Below are 7,791 nucleotides of genomic sequence, written 5' to 3' on the forward strand. Positions count from 1 at the left end.
CCAGTTCAGTGCAAGACACTAATCATGATGTTACGTATACATGACAACACTTGTTCTGACCAAGAAAGCTTTCTATGAAACACTGCAATCTTGTATTAAAACAAAAAAACAGAAAACAAAACAAAACAAAAAGGCAACACCACAACACCACTGAAGTTCATCTATCTTCAGGATATGACATGGCTGCTACGTGACAGAGAGCAGCACTGGTATTTGCTGGCAAAAAAATGAGGGCTGGGCAGCAGCACCATTTATTAGACATACACACTGAATTTTCATTTTGACTAAATACCCTCTGCTGACTGAAATTTTGCTAGAACAGCAGGAGTGCAGATGTGTGCCACAGAAACAGTGATAATACTGATACCTAATTAGTGTGTTTCATTTTTCTTTCAAATACCCCCCCTTCCTTCATTTTTACTGTGGTAGATGGCATGTGTTGGTAACAGCATCACTCTCATTTTTGTCTGGAGGAAAATGAGGGACAGCTGGACTCTTTTCTGCTTCCCAATGTGGTACTTGACTCTGTGCAACAGAGTCTATACTTCTGAACCCAAAGGAGCCAGAATTCCCAATTCCAAGCTGAGACACTGTGAGATAACTGCTTTCCAAGCAGAAGCAGCTAGTCAGAAGGCAGTAAAGAAGCTGAGAAGGACCCAGCCAGCAGCCCTGGGGAAGCACAGCATCAGGGGGAGGGAGAAAATGAAAAAGTGGGAGAATGTTATTTTTTCCCATCTTAGACAGAAGACTTGATTAGTGAGTGTAAATACAATCTAAAAATGCATAGAGGTTTGAAGAAACCCATCTGTTATGGTTTACAATGGGCTGAAATAGCCATTAGTTCAACAGAAAGCATTTTCTCCTTCACAAAGGTGAGTATTGATTCAGGGCAGGACTGTCAATTCTCACACACACTTCTCCACAGAGAGACAAACATGCACCATTTTGCGGGCAGATGACTGTGACCTTGTTGTCACATCTTTTGGGAAGACAGAAAAGGGGAACTGGTTCCTCCCTCACAAGCAAGCCGCCGTTCCCACCATTGCAAGCAGCAGTTCTCAATTCATGTATTACTCCTCCTGGCACCCCAAAATCCATCAAGCTGATAATCTCATTATGCCTGTTACCTGGTCTTGAGTCTCCTTGTTCTGCCCTCAGCTGACACCTTTTCTTCATCAATCCCTGTTATGTCTTCATTTCCTATGTAATATCATTCATATCATCTACATGCTAATGCAAGAAAGAAAAACTTCCTTTTCCTCTGCAAATTTATGGTATTTTTCTTCTTGAAACATGAAGAACAGATCTAGGGGTTTTTCACATACAATGACATCAGCTTCTGTGTTTTAGAATATTCACGGACATGAGTACAAATTTGAACTACTCCGTATCAAGCAGCTGCTACTGTCAACATGCATATCTAAGCTGGAAATCGAAAGTTTTTAGCTTTGAGAGCAGTCATATTATGGAACACACCTCCTGCCAGAAAGGTGGGAGGAAAAGAATGAAATGGTTTTTAGTAGGCTCTGGAATGGGGTGGTCTAACAGAAAGCCTGTAAGAGGAAGGTTCAGGATGTGATGACATACAAGTGGGCACCAAATAACATACCCAGCAATGAGACTGGATATGGTCCTGGTGAGACCCTGCTCAGAGTCCCTGATTATGTTGTCCCTTCTGTGTCCATGCAGCTAAAGTGAGTGACAAAGTGGTGTCAGAAATGAAAAATACACAAGTGTCAGCCTTAAAGGAACATTCAGGAGACACTGTACTATGTGTCCAGAGGCAGGATCAGATACACTGATGCCACCCAAGCAGGTGTTTTCCTTACCTGTGCATAACACAGCAGGAATATTGGCACCTCCTCAGCACCTGTTGCACTGCTCATTGACTGGCAGCAGGGAAGGTTTGTCTCCTCTCTGTAACCTAATTGAGCTTGTTGCATCTTGACCTATTCTCAGCACATGTGGGGAACAATTGATCAGCATCTTCTAACAACCTTATGTATTTGAGGTTCATTATCATATGCCCTCTTCTGTTTTCTTCCTGTTAGACTCAGTCCTTCTCTTTCAATCCTGTGCATTTTGCACCTCTTATACTGTTTGTTACCTTTCTCCCATCCAAACCTAGACTAATCCTATCTAACCTGGGTGTATTGAGAAAGCAGAAATTATCCCCTTTGTTTTATAGGCAGTATGCCCTACTGATGCAGCCTGCTAAGAAGGAAATTTGTTTTTTAATGCAATACTTTCACAATGGCAATTCATATTTGGTTCAGAGCCCTGTAAGTCCTCAATGTTTCCTCAGTGCTGAAGTCTAGGTAGGTGTTACCCATTTCTTTACTGGTGCATTTAATTTCTTCCCCTTCTCGGTTCAATATTTTGCACCAGTTTTATGAAATTTTAGCTGGCTGAATGTGAGCTATTTCTCCATTTTGCCAAAATATTTATTCCCCTATTATGCCTTCTGTCTTGCACGATCTTCCAGAAGCCAACTATGCATTTTATAAACATACTTTATTTGATTATCCAAGTCACTGGGGAAACCAGTTGATAGATCTGTTCTTTCTAAGTCCTCCTGATCTGATGACAAACTACTGATAACTAGTTTCAGAGTGCATACCTGTGACACATATTGTTTCAAAAAGCCTTACTACACATCAGGATAGTCTGCATTGCTGGGCTTGCTCTCTCTACTATTTCAGTTACTGTGACAAAGAAAGCTAAACAGTTTACATTATTTGTTGTTGGTTTTTTCACTGCTGGCTTTTTTGTATTACCTGATTATCTTTAAGTGATAACAAATTGATTATTTAATATTTTTTCCACATTTATTGAGGAGACGGGAAAGTAATGACTGAGGAATCAAAGTTTTCAGGAAGGTTTAGGAGCACTTGCTGATTTTTATCAGGGCAGTGCTGACTTTGAGGGTAATTTAATAGAACAGACATTAAGTCTTCACTAGTAATTAAGTCTTTACTAGTAAATTAAGCAGCATCAGGAAACTTTCTTAGAATACAAACTCAATCATCAAATTTAGGTGTCAGCATACCCCTGGCATGATTTTATTTGGTCCCACTAGGACTGTCCCAGACAATTTCTAGGCATGATTTGGGAGTTATAGGCAGAGGACCATTCCAATGGGCTGTTCAATGAGGTCATGGTTTCAGAGGTGAAGAGAGTTTAATAATATCGATGTGAGCCGTTTGGTGCTAGTTTACAGGATGTATCCAGGACAATGGTCCTGGGCACTCCTGATTTACTACCTTCCTACCTCTTTTTGCATTCTCCATCTGCAAGATTCACTGTGCTTTGTAAGGACAAATGAATCAGTCCTCTGACAAGTCTGAGGGGAAGCTGAGGCCAGATGTCTCACTGTATTGATGTGAGGCAGTATCTGACCCAATCTTCACAGCAATGAAGTAGCTGGGCTAGCACTGAATCAGGGGCCTGACCTCTTATGCTTGGCTATACCGTAGGGAGCAGCCCTTTGTGTCCCAAGCACATCCTTCCCCAGATTGTTAGGCAATGTCTCAATGGGCCATGTGACAGGAGGGGACCTTCCAGGAACCTTCTAAAAACAGGTGTCCCCCAGCATAGTGAGTGTCCAGCTCTAGCCCAATGCTATGTCTAACAGCTGGCCACTGGGAGCACAGAAGGAAGGAGATCACTGTGCTGTGTCAATGGAGAAGCCTCTCTGCAGAGAAAAGCAGAGGTGAGAGCAGGCAGGCTGAGCTGGCCTCTGTCTGTATACTTGCACCTGGGAAGAGATGGAAGGAAGCCTCATGATGCTGAAGGCAGCCAGGAATGGGGAATCCCTGGGACATGATGACTCCTAACACATTGGAATAAGTAGAAGATTTCTCTGGGGCAGAGGTTGCGTGTTGACCTCCTGGGGGAAACAAAAACTAAGTGCAAACAAGGCAGACAACAAGCTGAGAGGTGCTGTGAGCTAGAACTTGGCTATGGAGCTTAATTATTCCCCCACTTCCCTCTTGCAGGACCAAACATATAAATTCCCTGCCTTCTCCCCAAGCTCTATAAGCAGGGATGAAATTGGCTCTTTGCAATGATGATCAGGGGACAAAAATTCCAGGGCAGACATGTCTGCCCCTACCAGCAAAGACAGTAGAATTAAATGCCACCAGGGAGCAGAAGAGCAACAAAAAGCACTGTCAGGTTTCTGAAAGATGCTCCTGTAGTGTGGAATGTTTTTTTCCTCTGGGAAGATAAATATTGAGAATCCAATGGACTGCATCTTCCGTTTGTGTGCATCATGTTCTCTGCTTCCACCTTGATGGGCTTCACACACATTCTGGGAACAGCTTGAGATGATAGAATTAATTAAATGAAATTAATCAAAACAACCTTCCAGAGATAAAACTGGCATCGGTGAAATGCAGAGTTGGACCAAGAAGGGATTCTGTAGTTCAGGCTGATGCCTGCCCTCATCAATAGATTCTGTTTGGATGAAAGCCCGTGTCATATACAGCTCAGTCAAACATGAGGGGCTCTGAGGAGTTGTGTGCCTCATGCAAGATCATGTCTGTCCATGCAGTGCAGTAATTGTGGTGGGAACAGATGGAGTCCTGCTTTTCACAGAGCCAGGCACAGCGTGTAATCACAGGTCTTGCTTTGATGCTGAATGAAATTGAACTCCAAATCTTAGTGTGTTAATGCAGAGGAAGCAGGAGAACTTGAGCAATGGCTTTTAGAGATGTGATCTAAGAGGGTTCCATGAGTCGAGTGGATGTGTCCCCCTCTCTGCAGACCTGGAAACAGAGGTACGGATTTGCCCAAATGGATTACAGAAATTGGAGATTCCCTTCTGCTTTAGTCTCTGCCCATTACCCCAGCATGTCAGCCCAGCTGTTCTTATGCCAGGTACCAGTTTGGAGGCATTCTTTTGGGCCTGTCCCAGTAATTTTTGTTCAATGCTTTATGAAAAGTATTTCTGTCCTCCCCAAACCACACTGCATCATCTTGAGGATCTAAGAAATTGTGTAGGCAGGGTTTCTATCAATTGAGCAAGTATAACAGCGCAGTTACAAGAGAGAAAAAAAATCTGTTTGAGTGTGAAGTGGTCAGATATATTGTGGGGATAGGTCCCTTATAAATATCTGGGAATAGAGAGAGAGACCCAAACAGCTTTATGAAGTGCTGTGTTATTGGGGCCACAACCCTGTGCCTGAGTTTATTCTGCAGCCAGCAGAGGTGCATCCATCACAGGGACGGGCAGTGTGATGCAGAGGCAGTGCAGGGTCCTGCGGGTTGCCTGCGGAGTCACGGGGAGCTGTGTATTTCTGAATCAGGGCATGGCTGAGTAGAACAGCGTGCCCTGCTTCTAACATTTGCCAAGTAGCAGGGCAGGAAAAATGTGCCCATCACAGTTACCCCAGACAAGTTGGCTTCTGATGTGCTTGAGGGATCTTGAAGAGTCTCTTGAGGAGACCCCCTGAGTTCCCCTGCCAGTTTAAAATTGGGTGACTTGGCTTTATAACAATGTTTTTAACTTGGGGTCCCTAAGCTGTGTTCAGAACCTGAGCCCTTTTTTGGAGATTTATATCCTTGAATAGGATTCAGGGAGCCAGAATGTACTTACTTGGCAAGTAGGCTGCAGAGATTTAGGGTGGGAAGATTGGCCTGGTGATGCAGAGCTCGCAGACTGCATTTCTGGTCCTGTGCTGGGTGTCTGGTTTCTAGCTCAGTCATCTGGTGCACAGTGTCTCCATTCCTGCCCTTGTCACTCCATTCTCACCTGCTCTACTTCCTTGCCTGTCTGTTAGGAGATAATGGGCAGGTGGCAAATCCTCTTCTGTTCCCATCTTGATTTTTCTGCTCAATTTATGTGTGGCATTCCTGCATCTCCTTGTCCCGGGGGCATTAAGATCTCTGGTTTCAGATGACAGTGCCATAAAAAGCATGAGGAAGCTGAGTTACATCTGCTGTTTGTCAAAAGCACCATATTCTCTATTCAGATCCCATGGGGAACTTGTCCTACAAGGTTCCAGGTGCTGTTAGAGTAGTGAAGTGTTCAAGAATTCTGTTGTATTGCTAACAGAGACAGGAGAAACCAAATCTGTACCTCTTCCCACATTCTGCAGGCCTGTCATGTGGCAGAGAGACTGCTGAGTGCTATGGCCAATCCTAACAGAGCTGTCAGTTGTTATGAGCCATGTAAATGTATTCCCTGGCTCATGCGCCTCGCTGTGCAGTCAGAGTCCATTCTCGTCTGTGGGACAGTGAGGGACTTGTCCTCTGGAGTGTCCTCTGGTTTTCTGGACAGTGAGATGTTTTTGAAAAGAAAGTGCCTAATATTTATTCTAAGCACTGTCCTTCCCAGTCACCCTCCTTTCAAAGCCCCTCTTGTTCATCCTGACGGTCGTCAGGCCCCTGTACCCCTAACAGAACGTGGGTTGACCCTTTGCTTCTCTTTTTCCCTGGGGTAATGGGAGAGAGGCTTGTAAGGACAGGGGGTGCTTTGGGCTCCCTGAGGAGGGAGAATAGAGAAGTTTGCTCCTACACAAAGATGTCTGCAAATGGGGGATGACAGCCCTGTGCATCCCTGCATGCTCTTGTCTTGTTTAGGTAGAGAGAGAGTGATTAGATCCTTCCAGGTCTTTGCTGAGCTCCAAGGGAACGTGCGGCTCACTGCCTCTGATCAGGAGGTTAGTAGGGAGTCTGAAAATAGCATTATTTCTCCTGCTATCATTTCTGCTTTCTCAAATGACTTACTGGGTGATTGGTGGAGACAAATGCTCCAGAAATGGGAACCTGGCAAGAATCTGAATGCCCCCAAGTCTGAGATGACCAAAAAGCTGAAATCAGACAGACAGACACACGCACACATCATTAGCTGCTAGCCTGCATGTGAAATCAATTGAGATTTCCTGAGCTGGGATCCAGCTGACACCCTAATGAAGACTTCCTTTCGTTCTTGCAAGCAGATAATAAAAAACAACCCTGATACACTCCCAGCTTCCCCAGCCATTTATGTTATATAAGTAGCCTGGGTCTTGATCAGTGGTTCTTTAATTATCTCTGTGCACCCACATAAATATACTGTGTGTGTGTTCACACAAAATCCATCTATTTATCCACCCCACAAACCATTTTGCTGGAAGACAGCATGGTCTCCTGAATTTTTTATGGCTCTGCTTAGGTTGGAAACAATCCAAAGGTCAAACACTGTGCCGTATCTCCAGTCACCTTGTCAGTCAGCACTGAGCATGGGTCTCTGATACTTTCTGAATCTCCGGATCGCCCACAGGGCACTAAATTACAGCTATTACACTGCAATTCGCTGTACAATTTTATTCTTTGATACACTACCTGCCTTTGTCTATCTGCATAGCAGTGAGAGCAGTATGCATTATTTACCAGGCTAAGTACACTGCTGCTGCTACTGAGGGGAAGAAAAAAAAAAGAAAAGAGAACAGGAACAGTTTTGAAATGTAAAAAGATGGCACAAATACAGCTTCCTGGGAAATGGTTTCATGGTTATGTAAAACTTTCTGAAATTTTGCAGTGCCTTTTGCTCCCTTCACAGGGGTGTCTGTGGCCTCCCAAAGTTTAGGAAGAGCAGAGGTTCTATGGCAGATGGGAAGTCCAGTCTGTCCAATGCCCTGGCTTCAGGAGGACCCCATGGCAAGTGCTGTGCCTGATGGGGAAGAATAATGAAAAGCACATAGTGAGGAGAGCAGGATGCTGCTCCTCTCCTTATGGGATACTCCAGGCCCTTAAAGTTGCCCTGTGTTTCTTCTGTTTTGGTCAGAAATCCTTCTGGGCACTAAG

This window comes from Fringilla coelebs (genome assembly GCF_963513975.1).
Source record: "Fringilla coelebs genome assembly, chromosome: 3".
Classification (NCBI taxonomy): Eukaryota; Metazoa; Chordata; class Aves; order Passeriformes; family Fringillidae; genus Fringilla; species Fringilla coelebs.